The sequence below is a fragment of the Heterocephalus glaber genome, unplaced genomic scaffold (genome assembly GCF_053883595.1).
Source record: "Heterocephalus glaber isolate CG9 unplaced genomic scaffold, H.glaber_assembly_v1.0 deba00001472, whole genome shotgun sequence".
Lineage (NCBI taxonomy): Eukaryota > Metazoa > Chordata > Mammalia > Rodentia > Bathyergidae > Heterocephalus > Heterocephalus glaber.
The window spans coordinates 52,901,329-52,924,198 of NW_028258315.1; positions in this window are offsets into that span (position 1 = coordinate 52,901,329).

Genomic DNA, 22,870 nt, shown 5'->3' on the forward strand with positions numbered 1-22,870 from the left:
ACTACATGAAGTCATAGCAGGGAACATAAAAGAATTTTATGACATGGAGTGAAATTTCAGACAGCTTAAAGAACTGGAAAGAACAGTGATGTTTGGATTCAAGAGCAGGGCTTGGCAAACTTACTGTGAGGGCCAGATAATAAAATTTCAGGTTTTGTGGGCCATGTGCTCTGTGTTGCAGCTACTTGACTCTGCCTATGTAGAGTGAAAGCAGCTACACATAATATGGAATCAAAGGGGTGTGGCTGTGTTCCAATAAAACTTTATTTACAGAAATAGGCAGCAGTCTGGGTTTGGCCAATGGAAGTAATTTCCTGACATCTGAACTAGGGAACACACATTGCTATTGCTACTGCAGAAATAGCTGCCCACAAACTGTCGCTACTCACTGCCAGGACCATGTCACCTGCTCTGGTATAATCCTAATTATTATAGTGTAAATAGCATCATCCTTATTTACAGTTGAAGACATAGCAGTCTTGCTCATAGAGGTTAAATACATTACCTAGGCCACACAGTGATTAAATTGCAGAAGTGAAAAGAAAATCATAGAAGGTGATCGTACATGCCGTGTTCTCTCTATCACAACTCTCTCACAGAACAGGCACCACCGATCACAAACAGGTGTTCAGTCTTTGCCTAAAGCATGAACAACCAAATGGAAATTAACTGAGATATTAGTCACTGTGGATTCTTACAATGTCTAGTTCAGCTCTGAGGATGGAAAAAGAAAATGAGTGTCCCTTCTGCCTTCCTTGGTATGTGTGGGGATGTCCCTCCAGAGATTTCTGAGCTTCCTGACTTGCAGGGACTTTGTTTCTTTTGGAAACAGTCAGGGCCTTTTTGAGTGATCAAGGGAGCTCTTAGTTCGTGGGAGAATAAATCACCTCTCCCCTATTTCAAGCAATGCTCTGGAAAGTTCAAGAATAAAGCAAGCAAAGCAAAATATAAAAAATCTCCTTTAACATGTGAACATTTGGAACTTGCAGAGAGATAACAATGCAACCTCTTAACCATCCTCTCCCCATTTTTCTATGCCCTCTTGTCCCAGGGCTCCAATGCCATCACTCCTCCTTCTGCCCACAGAGGGAAATGCCAAGTGGAGGAGTCCCACCTCACAGCCTTTGCCCTTGTTCGATTTGCCTGGAAGGGACTGCCTCAAGATGGTCACATGCCTGGCATTGCCTATCATCCAGATGCACTTTGATCCTCATGTCTTTCAGGCAACTTCTCAGAGCTCATAGTCTAAGTTTCCCAACTCTGATCCTTTCCATGTGACATTAACCTTTGTCATGTTTTCATTGTATACATCCCTCTTTATTTGTTCATTTATTCATTAATCTGCTTAGTTTCTGTTTTCTCTGGTAAGATGACAAACTCTGAGGGAGCAAAGACCTTGTGTGTCTTGTTCAGCCTGCTCATGGGGCCCAAGACCATGCCTAGCACAGAAAGGGATTTCAGAGTGTTGAATGAATCCATGATCTGCAACAGCAGCAAAACACATCTACTTAGTGCTCATGATCAGGCAAGCACCATGCTAATCCTTTGGAAGCATCCCCTCACTTAATCCTCTCAACAACACCAATTACCCATCAAATGTTTATTATCCTCACTTTACAGATGGTACCATGGAGGCTTGGCAAAGTGAGCTCTACAGATTCAGAGCCACATACATGCTGTGCAGCAGTGCCACTATGCCCACCCAAGCCTATCTGACTTTGAAGACACTGCACGATATGGTCAAAGTGTTCTAAGTGAGGGGCAAAGAGCCAGGCCCAGAAAGATGCACAACTCTTGCAGCCCCACTTGCTCAGAGGGCCTTGGAATGGTCAAAGTTTTGCCATCTAGGTCCAGTTCAAAATGATGCTGAGGAAGGTGCTGCAAGGTTCGTTGTCTGTACGTTTGCATGGAAGTCCATGACAAAGTGCAAGGGCATGCCTCATCCTGGTGTCCTCACAGGAGAAACAGGACTCAGACCAATTGTCTTCAAGACATTTACAAGGCAGATTACTAAAGAAAGAACTTTAAGGTGAGGCTGGAGATCAAGATAGGAGTCTCTTCCTCTATCCAGGCTTGCATGCCTAAGTCCTGCTTTAGGTGTGACCATTGTCACCTCTGCCCCATTTTGTGAGCTGTATTAAGAAGTGACAATTCGTAGGGCTTCTCCAATGCAGCCACTTCCATTTGGGATTTTGCACATTTGCTTTGCACTTCTGGCTTTGATGTGGGGCCTTGATCAGCTGGCTCTGGGAGTTTGGAGTCAGGGTGTGTGAGTTTCAGCAAGTGGGAGGAAGGTTTTGTGTTTGAACTGGCCCAGTGATTGATTAACCCTTTCCACAGCCAATCCAGTGAAAAATAGATGGCTCAGCAGAGCAGCTTCCAGATGGGCACAGGATGTAGGCTCCCTTCCTGAGAGGCCGATCTAGGGTGTTTTCATACCCTCTAGCATACTGTGCTGACATGTGGCCATACTGACATGCAAGCCTGCCACGTGTAAGTTTGAGTATGGAGAGTTCATTCTTTGAGCAAATTTTACTCTCAGGATGGCCGTGGTCCCCAGATGGCAAGCAAACCAATCAAAACACATAGGGCAAAAATAAGGAATGTTTACAACTTATTTTGGTCTTGGCTTCTTAGTTTGTATTTTATAGGCTTCACTGCCCGTTCCCAGGCATTAAACCCAAGTGAATAGAAAGAAAGAAGGGAATGAATGACAGGAGGCAGTGAGGGAGGGAAAGGGGAAAGAAGGCAGGAAAGGAGTGAAGGAGGGAGCAAGGAAGGTACAAAACTAGTTTTAAGTAATTGGTCTTCTAAAGAAGTTTATGAAATATGTTCCTGTTGCCTCAGCATTCATAAGCAAATAGATATTTAAATTTCTGAAACATCATTTACTATTTTAAGGCAAATGATACTTGCTCTTCTTTTTGATTTATTATATTATTGTAAACAAACTTATTCTGAGGTAAAGTCAAAATAAGTCAGCTCTATTCTCCTGCTTAAGTGAAAAGAAAGGGTGCTTACAAATATGTTTCTAATCAGACATCTTTTCATTATTTTGTGCTATTTACTAAATGTTCCAATGGTTCTTTTGAAGAGGAGAAAGGAAAATGTGAAATTTGATTTGACCATTATGTGACTCTGACCAGTCTGGCACCCACAGTGACTGTTTTTGAGAGTGGGGACATTTTGTTACCCACCATCATAAAACTAAATGTAAACTGGGACTGATGGCCACAGCTGGGCCTAACTCCTCACACAACTTCAGAAGCTAAACCGAAAAATAGGACAAATATACCTTATTCCATTTCATTAGTCTGTTTGGAGTGGGAAACTGGATGCAGATGCACAGAATGGTTCAATCATGACTTGGACATATGTTAAAAAGCAAACAAGACAAAGCTCCGGTTGTGAACAGGAACTCAAGATGTGCCCTTTGCTCTGTGCACATTCAGACACAGAGATCAATTAAGTGAACTTTAGCCAGGTCATCATTTAGCTAGCTGACTAATGTCATAGAGAAACTATGATGTGTATCAGGCCTGGATAAAGAGGCTATGTCATGGTTATAATGGGCTGTGCTCATGTGGACTCCCAGTGCTACTCTTCCATCATTCACCTGTGACAGACATTACTAATCAATTCCAGCTCTTTTGCCCAGTGATTCCACTGTGAGGCCTCAGAATCTTGTCAAAATCAGGCTCCAAACACTCAGTCCATTGGTGTTGGAGTTGTTATTTCTTTGCAAACCTCCTGGGGCTGTGTCCAGGTGACCCAAAAGAATCTTGCACTTTTGTTAGGTCCCAACCATTCTAACTGCTCCTATTGGTATGTGGACCCTATTGGTATGTGGACCTTTGTGTTTTGTCATCCTCAATTGGTCCTAAATGGATTTTTGGTTCTATCAGTCAATGGCCTTCATTCCTCCCTGTATCTCCTTGGCTTTTTTTAAAACCTCATCCCTGTTTGAGTTGTGTTTTTATAATTTACAACTGAAATAAGCTAGAATAATACAGTATTGTCTTAGTTACTTTTCTCATTTTTGTGACAAAATACCCAAATACTCACAATTTAAGGGAGGAAAGGTTTATTTTAGCTCACAGTTTGTAGAGGTTTCAGACCTTAGTCGGATGGCTCCAAGGCAGGGCAGCATGGCAGAGGAGAAACAGATGATGGCATGGCAGGCAGGAGGCAAGCAAATAGCGAGTCTCCCTTTCCCTTCTATCTCATCCAGGATACAAGCCTATTAGACAGTCCCACCCATACTAAGGGTGGGCCTTCTCTTTACTCACACCCAGAACTATGCTAAACCAATCATTGGACTAATTAAGTTATCACACACCCCAAATCCATATTTATACACTCTAAGTCCAGCCTCCTTGGAAAAGCCTTACCTATGAGCACATGAGGCTTGGGGGGGGAGGGATAGCTAGATACAAGCCATAACAAATAGGAAAGATGTAAAAATGCAGGAGTTTTAAAGAGCAATGACTCTGTTAAACAAACTTGAGATAGGCTTAGATTAACAGAGAGGAAGAAGTTGTAAGTTTCTGGGATACTCAGCTCTTTGAAGATAACTCATATATAAATAGGAGTGTCATTAATAAGATGAATTCTGTGGTTGAATCTTGGTCTACCTGGGCTTATGTAAGAAAATGAGCCAGGATACTTATTAACAATACTAATATATTCAACACATATTTATTAAGCATCAACAATGATAAATACAAGCAAGTATCTGTATTCATAGATTGTACAAGAGTCTAGCTGGCAGTATTTAATGGTGGTAAGTGCCACAAGAGATAAAATAGGTAAGGAAAATAGAGTGATGATGGGGTTGGGAATGTGAGCATAATTTAGATACATTGGCTGGGAAAGGAGATGTGAATGAAATGTGAGATCAACTCTGCAGATATGATGGAGAAAGTATTCTCAGCAGGGGGAAAGATAAGCCTGACAGTCTCAGTTGAAATGGGATAGTTCATAAGTTTGTGGACAGCAAGAGGACTGGTAGCGTCAGGGAAAAATGAGGAAGGACAAAAATGAAAGAAGATGAGGTCAGAGAATGGTCAGAGCCTATAGGCACTTTTAGGTCATTCTAAGAGTGTTGGTTTTAACTCTGAGAACTATGGTCATCTGGATCAGGACCCTGATCTGACTTGTTACTTTCACTTTGGCTGCTCTATCTAGAATTGGTTATCAGGGAATAAGGATGAAAATGTAAGACAGCATTAGAGGCTTTGCAAAAGTTCTGGCAAGAACTGATGGTAACATTTGAGGTTGGACTCTGGATATATTTTCAAGGAAGAACTCATAGGAGTTGCTGACACATTGAACACAGCATATGATAGAAACTATGGTATCAAAGAGGAGAAAATAGTGCAGTGGTGGTGAACCTGTGGTATGCATGCTGTAGTGAGCTGTTTATATCACTGAAAGCTCTAAAAGTTTCACCACCACTGAAATAGAGGGTGGAGCAGAAGAGTTGGACTGGGGCTTGCTAAGGTATGATGTCTCTGAGTCATTCAACTGACCTATTAGATGGAGGTTATATGTGTGAGTTTAAGAAAAAGGTCTGAGCTGGAGGTTCAAATTCAGGAGTCATAATGGACAGAAGGCATTGAAAATTGAGATGAGTGAGGTTACCTGAGAAATGAGTGCAGATAGAGGAAAAAAAGTTCAATGAAACCCAAGGATATTTCCTCATTTAGAGGCCAGGAAGAGAAAGTTGTTACACAGGAAATCAAGATGGACAATTAGAGCCATAGTGTTCTGTAGGCAGGCACAAAACAAAAATATTAACCTCTGTGTTCTGTTCTTTTCTATTTTACCCAATGCCATTTCACTTAGCACAGTACTTTTTCATGGATTGGTAAGTAAGCCAGAATATAAGTACACAGAATCACTATGGCAGAACTTCCTTGCTTGAAGACACATTTAAATCAAGGCATAGTGTACCAATTTAAAGACAATACAGTCTATTGCAGTGAATTTTGATTGCAGGCTAAAGGGAAGATGCTGCGGAAACTGAGGCAAGTTTCAAGGGATCAGGAAGATCATCAGGATTAGAGAGGCACAAGGATTCAAAACCGCGATGGCAGGTAAACTTGAAATGAGCAAGAGCAGAGCTGAGTCAGTGGGGAGTTAGTGAGGTAGCTAAGGATTTGGCAGCTCCAATAGCCCGAAATAAAAGGTGGGAGGCTCAGATCACCAGTAGACACTGACCGCATGACAGGGATTGTCAGTTGAGCAAATGTGATGGCATAGTAACATCAGTAGATTAACCACTTAAGAGTTTACCCGGAGCATCACTTGGGCAGTGTGTTTGTTTACATACTGACTATCCGGAGCATCGCTCAGGCAGGCAACATTTCAACCAGCCAATTCTTTTTTTTTTTTTTTTGGTTCTGGGGATTGAACTGAGGACCTCATGCTTGCCAAGCAGGTGCTGTGCTGCTGAGTTGAATCCCCTGCCCTCATATAGACTATTTTTTGCATACTTTTTTAGAACATTGTATTTGTCTTTGATGTTTGTTTCTAGTAAAATCTAAGTTCTGGTTATTTTATTTTACTGATTTATCTTTATTTTATTTGTGAAAAATAACCTATAATTTTGTGCTATAATCTGTAAAAACTCTTATTGGAAGTACATTAGATATAATTTTTATATTTCTCTAGAACTCAGTGATATTCTTTTACAATACAAAACTGACATGTTTGGGACACTGAGAATGAATAGAAAGGAAGTGCCAAAAGACCCACAAAAGTAAAAACTGAAGAGGGGAGAAATGTTAGCACATTAAAATGGTTTCCATGGCTTATTTCAGTCTTACAGTAACTTATGAAGTGTGATCAAAATACACAACAAACTTTTAAATTTAAAAATGTATTACAGTAAATACCCCCCATCTCCTTCAAACACACTTATCCCATCTGTCTTGCTACTTTCTGAGGCAGTTCTGGAAGTTCTCTTTTCTAAGTGTCTTTACAAGTTACAGTCAAAATTGTTGCCACTGAGTGTGACCCAATGGAAAGGGAGGGTCACAAAATCATTACAGTGTGTCCTCATTTACCTCATATACTGGATCGGACTTCTGGCTCTTTCTAAAAGTCAAAATGATCATAAAAAGTAAACATTTTGAATCAATTCAGGTCATCAAGGCAGCAATGACAGCACAACTAAAGAAACTCATGGAAGAGGACTTCCAGAACTGCTACAGGAAATGGCAAGAACAATGGGACAGTTGTTTTTGAAGTGAGATGGAGTATTTTGAGAAGGATTAATGGCAATGTATGTTTTACTATAATATTTTTAACTGAAACATTCATTACTTTTATTGATCATACTGCATGCGAAGCAGGATATTTATGTTATTTCTTGTTCTACAAATGGAGAAAGAAGTCTTAGCAGAGTTGAGCAATGGGTCTAAGTTCCCACAGCTTGTGAGAAAAGGAGCAGTAATTCACATCCAGCTCTCTGTGATTTTACCCAGGCAGCCTCCAAAATGCAGGAAGTGGGAGGTGACAATGAGCTGGGTGCTGCTGGGCTGGATGAACATGGGTTTGAGTGAGGGGCTGCTAGGCATGAAGGCCCTAGTGCAGTGGTAGCGAACCTACGGCACATGTGCCACAGGCATCTGTTTGTTACCACTGAAAGCTCCAAAATGTTCGCAATCACTGCCCTAGTGGATGTTGAGCAAAAATATTGGCAGAGGTAATTTGGAATATACCCCATGAGAATGTCCCATGGCCTGCCACTCTGGAGCAGAACATCTGCCTAGCTAAGAAGTATACTGATGATTCTTGCTGAATGTACAGAATTAAAATATGGTATTCTTTATTGGTTCAGGGTCTGCATTCAACAACCTACATGCCTTACAGAAGGAAAGTGGGAAAGACATTTATTAAGCGTCTGTTAAGCTACCTGACTACTGAGCCAGGCACTTCCCTGTGTGTGATTTTAGTGTAGATCAAGCATCCCTATTTGCAAATATGAAATCTGAAATTCTCCAGAATCTGAATCTTTTTGAGTGCCAATGTGATGTCCTAAGTGAAAAATTCCACACCTGACCTTTTGCAATTGTTCTCAGTCAAGATATAGATACACTTAAAATATTGTATAAAATTACCTTCAGGCTATGTGTATAGCATATATATGAAACATAGGTGAATTTCATACTTAGACTTGAGTCTCACCTCTAAGATATCTCACCATATATATATGTCAATCCAAAACACTTCCGGTCCCAGCATTTAGGATAAGAAGCACTTAACCTATACTTTCTTAGAACAATTCAGCAGGGTGGGTATCACTGTCCCTGTGTTGCAGATGAAGGAGGGACTCAGGTGAGCAAGGCCTGAGGTCAGCTGACACCTGGCAATACTTGATTGCAAATCTTAACCTCTGTCTCTGCTCCTGAGCAAAGGATATTCTTCTTCCTGGCTTCAAAGTCAGTGCAAAACCAGATGGATCTTTTCTTGCCAGGCTCCACTCTTCTTCCCCAGTCCCACCAAAATAGCTCTGGGGCACATTTGAGTAGCAGAGGCCAATATTTCTTTCCCTCTCTTCTGTTTTCTCTCCTGTTTTAGTCTCTTAAGCACATCTGATACTCTGTCCTCATTTTCTTTTCCCAAAGTGAAAGTTGCTGTCTTTTTGTTAACTCAGAACTGCAAGGAAAAATTCTTGGGAAAGTCATGTGCTTTTTATTATCATGTTGTTTATTCATGTACTTGAAACACATTTATACTTTAGGCTATTCGTGAAGTAAAACATTCAAATGAAAAAATAAACCAGTGAATTTGGTAGTCTTCTTAAGGAAACAAAGAGAAGCCTCTTAGATAGAAGCACATTTAACTCTTTAGGTCTCTTTTCCTAATTCAAGAGCCCTGTTGACCACTGCCACAGGTTGAAGTGGATGCCAGCCTCTCCATGTGAAAGTCATCGTGGCCAAGACTTGGAGTTTGTTGTCTGCCTTACCAAGGAAACAAGTTACCCAGAGCTTACTGGAATCACGTGCAAAATAAAACTAAGTGTCTATAGCGACTCACCCCCAACTTTGCATGGAGGTGGGGGTCAGGATATATGACTGTTAAATACTGTGAATGAATGTTCTACAGCCTTACTATTCAAAGCATAACCCAGACACCAGCAGCACTGGCACACTTGAGAGTGTGTTAGAAATGCATAACCTCAGATTCTACCTCAACCCTTGCTGAACTAGAAACTTCATGTATAAGATTCCCAGGAATCTCACACGTTGAAGTCTGAGAAGTAGTGCTCTGCTAGACGTTTAATGTAGTCATTCAACACCCGCAGGGAACAGATACTCATATTATTGTTTCTCAAATGAGAATACAAAAACTCGGGATGGCTAAGGAACTTGGCCAACTTCTCAGCCAGTTGCAGGTTCAAGGTTAGAATCTGAATCGTGTTGCATCTGACTTCAAATCTCTCTGCTTTTTATTCACTTGCACTGCCTTCATTTTTTCCCCTGAAGCATAGTGGAAGTTTGCAGCTTTAAGTTCAATCAAAGGAAATATGTGTGAGACTTGAGTTTCCAAAAAGGAGGACTCAGTGCAGCAAGAATTAGGGTACTGGTGTCCCTGATAATGGGTGACCAAGGGTAGGATGGGGTGAGTCAAGTGAAGACAAGATTTTCCAGGTGAGGACAAGTAAGTATGTTGAGGAAGATCTGAGCTGTTGTGTGTGCCAGGCCATGGTGCTGTGTCCTGTGAGTCTGCCAACGTTGGGAGCACAATCAGAGGAGAGGTTCTTCCCTTAAACCTCTCCCATCTTTGACATAAGTCGTAGAAAAATTAGGATTTTTGTCTTTTCTAAATCCACTCAATCAAAGATTATAAAGAATGACCTTTAGGGTGCAACTCATCTCACTGATGGGCATTATTTGGCTTACATGATCTGGGCCAACATAATGTTTCACAATTCCCCTCAAATTTGAATTATTTGCCAACGTATTTTTAAGGCTTTTGTGAGAGTAAAATACACATAGGGAAGAGTATATATGTATTTGTTCTGTTCAAAGAATTTTCACAGACAGAACATGCCTGTACAATTAGCATCATGATCAAGAAATAGAACATGGGGCCGGGGATTTACCTCAGTAGTACCGCACCTGCTTTGAAAGAACAAGGTTCTGAGTTCCATCCCTGGTACCAAAAAAAACCAACCCCCCCAAAAAGAAATATAACATGATCAGCACCCTAAAGTTCTGCTCTTACTTTCCGCAACAGATTAACCGATATATTGACTCCTAATTGCAATGATTTAGGTTATTGACCAACATTCAAAAATCAGAAGATTTAATATAAAAATCAGAGCTTTCTGGCTTATCTTGAACATTGAAGCATCTGGTAACATTGGCTCATGTTCTCACAGGGCTACAATCCACTGAAGATGAGAAGGGTCTGTCCTCTTTATGAAGGAATGCTCTCCACAGTCTGCCACTCTCTATACTCCATGTCTCCTATGTTCAGGAACCTAGACACTCATCAAATCTCATTGTTCAAGAGATTTTATGGAACTTAATCTCCAGCCCTTCTTTCCCACTTGGGTGAAAGTGCCAGTTCAAACCCAGATAATCTCTTGGTTTTCCTGGTGACCAGCCCCATCCTGAGGCTACCCTAAATTACTTTGTTAGCATAAACTCTTTTTATTATGAATAATGAGACATACCTATTACTCAGAAATTCCGAAGGCTTCAGGAGCTCTGTGTCAGAAACCACAAAGACCAAATATATTTCTTATGATATGATAGTATCTCAAATGTTTCTTACAAATGGAACTTATGATAATCTTCTTGTCTTTTCAAATTAGTGCATGCTTGTGATACGTAATAACACATTTATTTCATGGAACTCATACATATATATATATATATAATCTCACATCTTATTGATTTTTAATTCCCCTCTTCCTTGGGTCCCCTGCCTTATGTCCATAAAGCCTACTTCCTTGTTTCCTGTCATTTCTCATTTATTCTTGATAATCCTTCCTCATTCTGACAATTCAGATTTCAGGGTGCCAAGTAAGTGGTTATACATATTTGCCAAAGTTAATGCAAAGAGAAACAGATTCAATCTCTCAGGAGACTTCTCCTTTTCCCCGGCGTCTTTGTCCATTTTGTGCTACTACAAAAGCATACTGGAGGTTGACTAATTTATAATGAACAGAATTTACTTCTCACAGTTCTGGAGGGTGAGAGGTCCAGGATCAAGGGGCCTGCATCTGGGGAAGACCTTCATGTTAATGATAGACTTGCCCTCCCTTAAAAGTTCTTAGGGCATGGTGGCACAAGCCTGTGATCTCAGCACTCTGGTCAGTCTAGCAACTTAGTAAGACCCTGTCTCAAAGAAAAGAAAAAAAAAGGAGTGACAATGTAGCTCAGTGCTAAGGCCTTGGGTTCAATTACACACATGCATTTCTGAATATCCACATGCAGTAAAATGATACTGGACCTTTAGCTTACACCATACACAAAAATGTCAAAACCCAAAATGGATTACAGATTAAATGTAAGACCGGAAACTTTCAGACTCCCAGAAAAATACAGGGGAAAAACTTGACATTAGTCTTGGCAATGATGTCTTGAATATTAAAAGGATAAGAAGCAAAAGTAGACAAGTGAGATGCCATCAAACTAAAAACCTCTGCACAACTAAAGAAACCATCAATAGCAAAAGGCAAACTATGGTATAGCAGAAAATATTTCCAAACTTTATATGTGATAAGAGCATACTATCAAAATGTATGAAGAACTCTTTTAACTGAACAAAAAAAAAAGGCAGGGGAAGGGGGAAAAATAAGAACGAAGAGAGATTATGTAAAGGTGCAAATTTTCAATGACGAATGTCATTACATTGCAAACCTAAAATGTACCAATAATTAGAATGAATAATTGATAATGCGAAATAGGAAGAAAAGGTCCAAAGGGGTAGGGAAAGTGGGAGGGGCAGGGGAAAGGAAAGAAGGGAAAGGAAAAATGATGAGAAATGGAAAAAATGGAAATAAAGTCTTTGTAAATAGGGAAGGGTGGAGGGGGTGAAGGGGGGCTAGGAATAGGGAAAAAATAAGAACCAAGATGCATCGTGTAAAGGTACGAGTTCCCAATGAGAAATGTAATTGTGTGGTATACCTAAAATGTACCAATGAAAGAATTAAAACAACAACAAAAAACTACTTAAAATGGAAAAAGGACTTGAACAGACATGTCGCTAAATGTCTGCCATTCTATGAAAGAAGGACAAAGACAGGGCAAGAAAGAGAACGGGAACAAATTTGTTCTTTGAAAGGAATACACTCCTGCAGGTAAGGAGCCCTGTCCTAGGAAAACAGTGCTAATCCATTCATGAGGGCAGCCCCAGGCTCAGTCATCTTTCATTAGACCCCATCTTTTAGCAATGTCCAACTGCAGATGATGTTTGCAGCACATGTTTTTGTGGGGCTGCAATGTAACCACGGTAGTCAGTTGGAACTGTGAGGGTGTCTTCTGTAGGGATTTCAGCAGTGGTGCCAGACTTGGCAGGTACACAGAAATGACCACATCCGACCCTACTCCTGAGGATGGTTCTCTCATGTTCCTGACATGATTCTTTTTCTTTAATTTGTCCCCAATTTATAAATTGGAAAAGATATATTTTCATGGAATTGGTGTTAGTCTGTTGAACTCTAAGAGTAAGGAAAAGTAAACCTAAATTGGGTAGAAGCATTCCATGTGAGGGAAGAATATAAACCACAAAGCAGCAACTGGACCATTTCCAAGGCAGAGGAGTGTCTGACATGGCAGAGGCAAAGCCACAACTGACGTGTGACTCCTTTCTCACGCACGTACTGTCCCTGTTGTGGGGAGCCCCATCATGCTTAAGGAAAGCTGCTTTGATTCCAGTGAAGGGAAGCAGTCTGTTTCCTAATAAACAACACAGGCATGGAAAGATCCACTAAGGTGACACAGGTTGAAGTTTCTGACTAGTGATTCTTCCCTTATTAGCACAAAGGGAAGTTACAGGCCAAATTTGGTCAGCCTTGGTAGACTTGCCCTCCCTTAAAGTTCCCAGGTAATAAGGAATTAAATTTGAGGCAGAATAACATCTACAACATGGTATTGATAAAGCTGGATATCCATATGCAAATAAATGATATTGGAACTTTATCTTACACTGTACACAAAAGTATCAACTCAAAATGGATATTTTTTTGCTGAAATTCTTTAATTGGTACATTTTAGGTATACAATACATTTACATTTAGCATTGGGTGTTTGTACCTGTGCATGATGTATCTTGGTTCTTATTTTTTCCCCAATTACCTGTGCACCATTGCCCCTGCCCTTCCCCATTTACAAAGACTTTGTTTCCATTTTTTCCTTTTCTCATATTTTTTCCTTTCCCTTCTTTTCTTTCCCCTTTCCCTCCCACTTCCGCTACCACTTTGGACCTTTTCTTCCTATTTCAAATTATCAATTATTCATTTTAATCATTTTAACCCTTATTTACACTTTCAGTTTCTCACACTAGAGAAACTATTCAGTATTTACACATGTGTGTCCTATTTATTTCACTTAAGAGGATGGCCTCAATATGCATCCATTTAGCTATAAATGTCTCTAGTTTCTCATTCTTTATGGCTGAGTAGTACTCCATTTTATAAAAAAAAAACCCACATCTTCTTTCTCCAGTCTCCAGTTGATGGGGACTTGGGCTATTTCCAAACTTTAGCTATTACAAACTGTGCCACTATAAACACGGGTGCACATATATCACCGTGGTATGATTCTTTTAATTCTTTGGGGAAGATACACAGCAGGGAATAGCTGGGTCAATTGAGACCTTGAGTCCTAGTTTTCTGAGGTATCTCCATTCTGATTTCCACAGTGGTTGCACCAACCTGCACTCCCACCAGCAGTGGAGAAGGGTTCCTGTCTCCCCAAACCTCCACTGGCATTTATTATTGGTTGATTTCTTGATAGCAGCCATTCTTTCTGGGGTAAGGTGGAATCTCAGTATTTTTTTCATCTGCATCTCTTGAATGACCAGTGATGTTGAACATATTTTCAAAAGTTTATTTCCTGCTTTTACTTCTTTGTCTGAGAAATGTCTGCTCATTTCAGATGTCCATTTTTGAATTGGGTCTTTAAATTTGGGAGGTCTTATTTTTTTTCAGTTTTTTTTCGTTAAATTCATTTGTTGGTACATTTTAGGTATACAACATATTCATATTTCTCATTGAGAATTGTACCTTTACATAATGCATCTTGGTTCTTACTTTTTCCCCATTCCTAGACCTCCCTTCACCCCCTCCACCCTTCCCTATTTACAAAGACTTTATTTCCATTTTTTCCATTTCTCAGCATTTTTCCTTTCCCTTCTTTCCTTTCCCCTGCCCCACCCACTACCCCTACCATTTTGGACCTTTTCTTCCTATTTTGCTTTATCAATTATTCATTCTAATAATTGTTACATTGTAGGCATACAATATAATGACATTCATCATTGGAAATTTGCACCTTTACATAATCTCTCTTGGTTCTTATTTTTCACCCTTGCCCAGCCCTCCCTTCAACCCCTCCAGTCCTCCCTATTTACCAAGATTTTGTTCCAGTTTTCCATTTTCTTATATTAATTCCATTCCCTTCTATCCTTTCCCCTACCCCTCCCACTTCCTTCCCCTTTGTCCCTTTTCTTCCTATTTCACATTACCTATTACATGTTTTAGTCCTTATTTACACTTTCAGTTTCTCACACCAGAGAAACTACTCGGTATTTACACATGTGTGTCCTATTTATTTCACTTAAGAGTATCACCTGAATGTGCATCCACTTAGCTATAAATGTCTCTAATTTCTCATTTTTTATGGCTAAGTAGTACTCCATTTTATTAAAAAACCCCACATTTTCTTTATCCAGTTTCCAGTTGATGGGCATTTGGGATGTTTCCAAGTTTTAGCTATCACAAACTGTGCTGCTATGAACATGGGTGCACATATATCACTGTGATATGATTCTTTTAATTCTTTGGGGAAGATCCCCAGCACTGGAATAGTGGGGTCAAATGGGACTTCCAGTCCTAGTTCTTTGAGGTATCTCCATACTGATTTCCACAGTGGTTGCACCAGTCTACATTCCCACCAGCAGTGGAGCAGGGTTCCTCTTTCCCCACAGCCCTACCAGCATTTCTTATTGGTTGATTTCATGATAGCAGCCATTCTTTCTGGAGTGAAGTGGAATCTCAGCGTTGTTTTCATTTGCAGCTCTCGAATGACCAGTGATGCTGAACATTTTTTCATGTATTTATTTGCTATTTCTACTTCTTTGTCTGAGAAATGTCTGTTCATTTCAGATGCCCATTTTCAGATTGGGTCTTTAAATTTAGGAGGTCTGATCTTTTTAAGTTCTTTATAGACTGGAGATAGTAGACCTTTGTCTGAGGAAAAGCAGGTGAAGATTTTTTCCCACATTGTGAGTTGTCTCTTCACACTGTTGCTGGTTTCTCTTGCTGTGCAGAAGCTTTTTGATAAGAAGAGATCCCCCTTGTTGATTGTTTGTGCTAGTTCACGGGCAACTGAGGTTTTGTTCATAAAAATCTTTTCCTACACCAATGTCTTCAAGAGTTCTACCTAACCTCTGCTCCAACTGGTTCAGAGTTTCTATTTTAATATTTAGATCTTTAATCCATATCAATTTTAGTTTAGTGCATGGTGAGAGATATAGGTCTAGTTTTAATCTTTGGCAAGTTGAAGCCCAATTATTCCAGTACCATTTATTAAAGAGGCTATCTTTCTTCCAGTGAGAGTGTTTGGCTCCTTTATCGAAGATGAGATGGCTGAGTGTGTCTGGCATTGTTTCTGCATCTTCTAATCTGTTCCACTGGTCCTCAGGTCTGTTTCTTTGCCAGTACCATGCTGTTTTTATCACAGTAGCTTTGTACTATAGTTGCAGGTTGGGGATTGTGATACCCCCTGCCATGTCTCTGTTACTTGGAATTGCTTTTGCTATTCTGGGTCTCTTCTTGTTCCAAATGAATTTTTGGATTTTTTTCTCAAGGTCCATGAAATATGCTACTGGGATCTCAATTGGAATTGCATTGAATCTATATAGCAGTTTTGGAAGTATGCCCATTTTCACTATATTAAACCTTCCTACCCAGGAGCAGGGGATGTCTGTCCATTTTCTGATATCATCTTCAATTTCTCTTTTCAGAGTGCCATAGTTTTCAGAGAAGAGGTCTTTGATTTCTTTTGTTAGGCTGATTTCTAGGTATTTCAGTTTTTTGGATGCTATTGTGAAAGGAATTATTTGCCCTATTTCTCTCTCAGTGAGTCTGTCATTCATGTAGAGGAAAGCTATTGATTTTTGTGTGTTGACCTCGTAACAAGATACTTGACTGAATTTGGTTATTAAGTCTAGAAGACTTTTGGTGGAGTTCTTGGGGTCTTCTATATACAGTATCATGTCATCTGCAAATAATGACAACCTGACTTCTTCATTTCCTATCTTTATTCCTTTTATCTCTTTCTCTTGTCTAATTTCCATGGCTAATGTTTCCAGACCTATACTGAACAATAGTGGTGATAGTGGACATCCCTGTCCTGCCTCTGATCCCAGTGTGAAGTTCCTCAGTCCTTGACCACTGAGTATGATATTGGCTATTGGTCCCTCACAGATGGCCTTCATCAGTTTGAGGCAGAGACCATCTATTCCAATTTTTTGTAGGGTTTTTATTCTAAATGCATGTTGGATTTTGTCAAATGCTTTTTCTGCATCTATGGAGATAATCATATTTTTTTTGTCCTTGGCTCTATTGATATAGTGTATTACATTGATTGATTTGTGTATATTGAACTATCCTTACATCCTGGGGATGAATCCCAGTTGATCAGAGTGTATGATCTTCTTGATGATTTTCTGCATTCTATTTGCCAGCATCTTATTAAGGATTTTTGCATCTATGTTCATTAGTGAGATTGGCCTATAGTTCTCCTTTTCGTTTGGGTCTTTCTCTGCTTTGGGGAGCAAGGTGATGCTTGCTTCCAGGAATGAATTTGGGAGTATTGCTTCCCTTTCAATTTCATTGAAGCATTTAAACAGTAGTGGCAGCAGTTCCTCTCTAAATGTCTTGTAGAATTCAGCAGCGAAGCCATCAGGGCCTGGGCTTTTCTTAGTTGATAAGTTTTAATTACATTTTCAATTTCATTGGTTGATATTGGGTTGTTCAGAATTTTTAGGTCTTCTTCCTTCAACTTTGGTAATTCATATGTATCTAGGAATCTGTCCATTTGTTCTGTGTTTTCCATCTTATTGGTGTATAGGTTCTGGAAGTAGGTATTGATGATCCTCTGGATTTCTGCTGAGTCTGTTGTAATTTCACCCTTTTCATTCCTAATTGCATGGATTTGGGCCTTTTCTTTCCTTTTTCTGATAAGGTTGGCTAAGGGTTTGTCAATTTTTTTTATTCTTTCGAAGAACCAACTCTTGGCTCCATTGATTTTTTTGTATCTTTCTCTTAGTCTCCATTGCATTGATTTCTCCTCTGATCTTTATAATTTCCTCCCTTGTATGAGCTTTGGGGTTGTCCTGCTTTTCTTTTTCTAGAAGCTTGAGGTTCAGCATCAGGTTGTTTAATCGGGCTTGTTCTGTTTTCCTAATATGCCTATTTACTGCTATGAATTTCCCTCAAAGACTGCTTTCATTGTGTCCCATAGATTCCGATATGTTGTATTGTCATTGTCATTTAATTGAAGGAACTGTCTGATTTCTTCTTTAATTTCCTCTGTGACCTATTGGTTATTCAGAAGTGTGTTGTTCAATTTCCACGTGTTTATGAAATTTTTCCAGTTTCTTTTGCTATGGCTCTCCAATTTCATCATTCAGTCCTTTATATATTCTAGATAGTAGTCCTTTGCCTGAGGTACAGCTGCTAAAATTTTTTCCCACATTGTAGGTTGTCTCTTAGCCCTCTTGGTGGTTTCTCTTGCCGTATAGAAGCTTTTTAATAAGATGAGATCCCAGTTGTTGATTCTTTGTACTAGTTCCCATGCTACTGAGGTATTGTTCATAAAGGCTTTCCCTATGCCAATGTCTTCAAGAGTTCTACCTAACTTATCTTCCAGAAAGTTTAGGGTTTTTGTTTTAATGTTTAGATCTTTAATTTACTTCAGTTTTAGTTTAGTGCATGGTGAGAGATATAGGTCTAGTTTTAATATTTGGAAAATTGAAATCCAGTTTTTCCAACACCATTTATTAAATGGGCAATCTTTCCTCAAATGATGGTGGTTGGCTCCTTTGTCAAAGATGAGGTGGCTGAGTACGTCTGGAGTTGTTTCTGCATCTTCTAATCAATTCTACTGATCCTTGGGTCTGTTTCTTTGCCAGTACCATGCTGTTTTTATCACAGTAGCTTTGTGGTATAGTTTCAAGTTGGGGATTGTGATACCCCAGCCATGTCTCTGTTGCCTAGAATTGCTTTTGCTATTGTAGGCTTCTTCTGCTTCCAAATGAATTTTTGGATTGTTTTCTGTAGTTCTGTGAAGTATATTGCTGGAATTTCTATTGGTATTGCATTAAATCTATGTAGTAGTTTTGGACATATGGCCATTTTCACTATATTGATTCTTCCTACCCAGGAACAAGGGATATCTTTCCATTTTCTTATATTCTCTTCGATCTCCTTCTTCAGAGTGTTGTAGTTTTCAGTGCAGAGGTCTTTTGCTTCCTTTGTTAGGTTGATTCCTAGATATTTCATTTTTTTAGATGCTATTGTAAAAGGAATTATTTACTGAATTTCTCTCTCAATGGGTCTGCGATTTGTGTATAAGAAGGGTATTGTTTTTAGAGTGTTGACCTTGTACCCAGCTACTCTATTGAATCTGTCAATTAGGTCCAGAAGACTTTTGACTTAGTTTTTTGTGTCTTCTATGTAAAGTATCATATCATCAGCAAATGATGACAGTTTCACTTCTTCCTTTCCTGTCTTTATTCCTTTTATTTCTTTCTCTTTTCTAATTGCTGTGGCTAATGTCTCCAGAACAATATTGAACAGGAGTGGTGATAGTTGGCATCCTGATTTCAGCGTGAAAGTTTTCAGTTTTTGATCATTTAGTATGATGTGGGCTGTTGGTTTTTCAGAGATAGCCTTAATCAGGTTGAGATAAAGAACTTCTATTCCAATTTTCTGTAGGGTTTTTATCATTAATGGGTGTTGGATTTTGTCAAATGCTTTTTCTGCATCTATTGAGATGATCACATGGCTTTTGGTTCTGTTAATATAGTGTATTACATTTATTGATTTATGGATGTTGAACCATCCTTGCATCCCTGGGATAAATACAACTTGGTCAGGGTGTATTATGTTTTCGATGACCCTCTGTATTCTGTTTGCCAGTATCTTGTTGAGGATTCTTGCATCTATGTTCATTAGGGGGATTGGCCTGTAGTTCTCTTTTTGGGTTTGGTGTTTCCCTGGTTTTGGAATCAAAGTAATACTTGCTTCCATGAAGGAATTTGAAAGTATTGCTTCCCTTTCAATTTCATTGATGATTTTTAAGAGTAATGGTGATAGTTCCTCCTTAAGTGTCTTGTAGCATTTAGCAGTGAAGCAATCAGGACCTGGGCTTTTTTTGTTGGTAAATTTTTAATTACGTTTTCAATTTCATTCATTGTAATTTGGGTGTTTAAATTTCTATATCTTCTTCATTTAACGTTGGCAGTTTTTATGTATCTAGGAATCTGTCCATTTCTTCTGTGTTTTCCATTTTATTAGAGTACAGGTTCTCAAAGTAGGTATTGATGATCCTCTGGATTTCTGTTGGGTCTGTTTTGACTTCACATTTTTCATTCTTAATTGCATGAATTTGAGCTTTTTTCTTTCCTTTTTTTGATTAGGTTGGCTAAAGGTTTATTGATTTAATTTACATTTTTGAAAGACCAACTCTGATTCATTTATTTTTTGTATTGTTCTCTTAGTCTCCATTGCATTGATTTCTGCTCTGATCTTTATAATTTCCCCTCTTGTATGAGCTTTGGGTTTGTCATGCTCTTCTTTTTCTTTTCTTTTTTTTTTTTTGGTACCAGAGATTGAACTCAGGGCCTTGTGCTTGCAAAGCAGGTGCCAGAACCACTGAGCTAAATCCCTGGCCTGATGCTCTTCTTTTTCTAGGAGCTTGAGGTTCAGTATTCGGTTGTTTATTTGAGCTTTCTCTGTGTTCCTAATATGGGGGCATTCACTGCTATGAATTTCCCTAGTAGAACTGCTTTCATTGTGTCCCATAGCTTCCTGTATGTTGTACTGGTATTATCATTTACTTGTAAAAACTGTCTAATTTCTTCTTTAATTTCCTTTGTGACCCATTGGTTGTTCAGGAGAGTGTTATTCAATTTCCATATGTTTGTGGGGTTTTGTGGTTTCTTATGTTATTGATCTCCAATTTTATTGCACTATGGTCTAATAATTTAAAGGGGGTAACTTCAATTCTTTTACATTTACTTAAACATGTCCTATGAGCTAGCATGTGGTCCATTTTGGAGAATGACCCATGTGCAGCTGAAAAGAATGTATATTCTGATTTTGTGGGGTGGAACACTCTGTAAATATCTATTAAGTCCAGTAGCTTGGTTCAGTTCTAGAATTTCATTGTTGACCTTTTTTTCTAGATGATCTATTTGTGATAGTGTGGTATTGAAGTCCCCCACTACAATTGTATTAGTGGTTATTTGGTTTTTCATGTCCATTAATATTTGTTTTGTATAGTTGGGGGCATTCGTATTTGGTATATATATATTTATGATTGTCACTTCTTCCTCTTGGATTGTTCCCTTCACAAGGATGTAGTGACCAGCTTGGTCTCTGAATTAGTTTTGGTTTGAAATCTACTCTGTCTGCAAATAAGATTGCTACACCTGCTTTTTTCTGGGTTCCTGTCATGTGGAGAACTGTTTTCCAACCTTTTACTTTCAGTCTATGAATTTCCTTTTGAGTTAGGTGTGTTTCTTGTGTACAGCATATTGCTGGGTTTTGCTTCTTATTCCATTTTCTCAGTCTATTTCTTTTGATTGGTGAATAGAGGCCATTAACATTGATAGTTATAATTGAGAGATATTGACTCATCCTTGTCATGATGTTTTACTATTGTTGGCTCTTTTATTTTTTTATTTTTCCCCCTTCTCTTTAGTTTCTTGCCTTGCCTAGTGGCTTTGCTTTGTTGGGCCTCTTAGAGTTGTAACCTTCATTGTCTTTTCCTAGGATATGATTTCAATTTGATTGGAAGGGTGGTTTGGTATTCATGAAATTTCTCAGGTGTTCTTTGTTATGGAAGTATCTAATTTCCCCATCGATTTTGAAAGATAATTTTGCAGAATACAACAGTCTAGGTTGGAAGTTATTTTCTTTTAGGGCTGAAAATACTTCATGCCAGGCTCTCCTTGACTTGAGGGTTTGTGTTGAGAAGTCTGCTGTGATTCTGATGGGCTTTCCTTTGTAGGTTATTTGTTTCTTTTCTCTAACTGCTTGTAGGATTTTGTTCTTCTGTTGGGTTTCTGGGATCTTGACTATTATATGTCTAGGTGTAGATTCTTTTGATCATGTCTTTTTGGAGTTCTATATGCCTCACTTATCTGTATGTCTAATTTTCTACCTCTGGGAAGTTTTCTACTGTTACTTCTGTGAACATTTTTTTTTTTTTTGGTACCAGGGATTGAACTCAGGTCCTTGCACTTTCAAGGCAAGTGACAGAACCACTGAGCTAAATCCCTGGCCCTATGTGAACAGTTTTTTTAATATCAATTGTACTTTCTCCTGCTTTTTTGTGGACTCCTGTCAGTCTTATGTTATTCTTCTTTGTATCATCTAGCAGCTGCTGGATTGATTTCTTGTGATCCCTTACTATTTTTTAGACATCTCTGTTTTCATGGTCATTAACCACAATCCTGTCTTCTATATCTGATATTCTATCTTCACCTTCCCTTAATCTGCTGTGAATACTTTCAGTGGAGTTTTTAATCTCCTGGATATCTGTTTGAATCTGTTTCATGGATTTCATTTCTTTCTTATGCTGGGCAATCATGGTTTCTCTTTCTTATGCTGGGCATTCATGGCTTCCAGCATGGTTCTGAGCTCATCTAGTTTTTTTATCTGTTTCTGTTCTAGAGCCTCTAATCATGTCTTTCACTCTGCTCATCATCTCTGTAGTTATCTGGGAAATTATTTCTATTTTGAATTTTTCTAGTGCCTCTTTCATCTGTTTTGTTACTTCCTGTGCTATCAGTTCAGGGTGTCCCAGTGGTTGATTATCAGGCTTTTCCATGTTGTTTCCCCCAGAATTTGCCTTTTGTGGGATAGAAGTCTGAGTTTGTGCCTTGCTTAAATGTCTTCTCATTTTTGTTTTTGGTACTGTCCTTGGTTTAATTCCTGGGTTGATACTTCAAAATTGTAAGAATCTTTGTTGCTTGTATTTAGAACCCTTATGGAATGATTGCTTCTCAGAGATTTCTTCCAGATATAGCTGGTCTTTAGGTTTTTGAGTCTCTAATGACTCTGGGGCTATCTCATTTTCATTATACCAGGAAGGACAACTGATTAGATCAATCACAACAACTCAGTCCAAGTGATGCAATTAACAGCACTATAGCATCAAGCACAGCTTAGAAAATGACAATTTGTGGTAGTTATTAATCTATCACCTTTAACTATGTGAATTAAATCAAAATCAAGGACCAACCCAACATATGTTTATAGTGAATAAACTCTTCAATATAGCAACTTTACCCTTCCAGATGGGGAGTTAGAAGGAGTAGAGGAGGGAGGGATAGATAGGTAGAAGGATAGGGGAAGATTAGCAGTGAGGCCAGAAGACACAGGAAGATCACA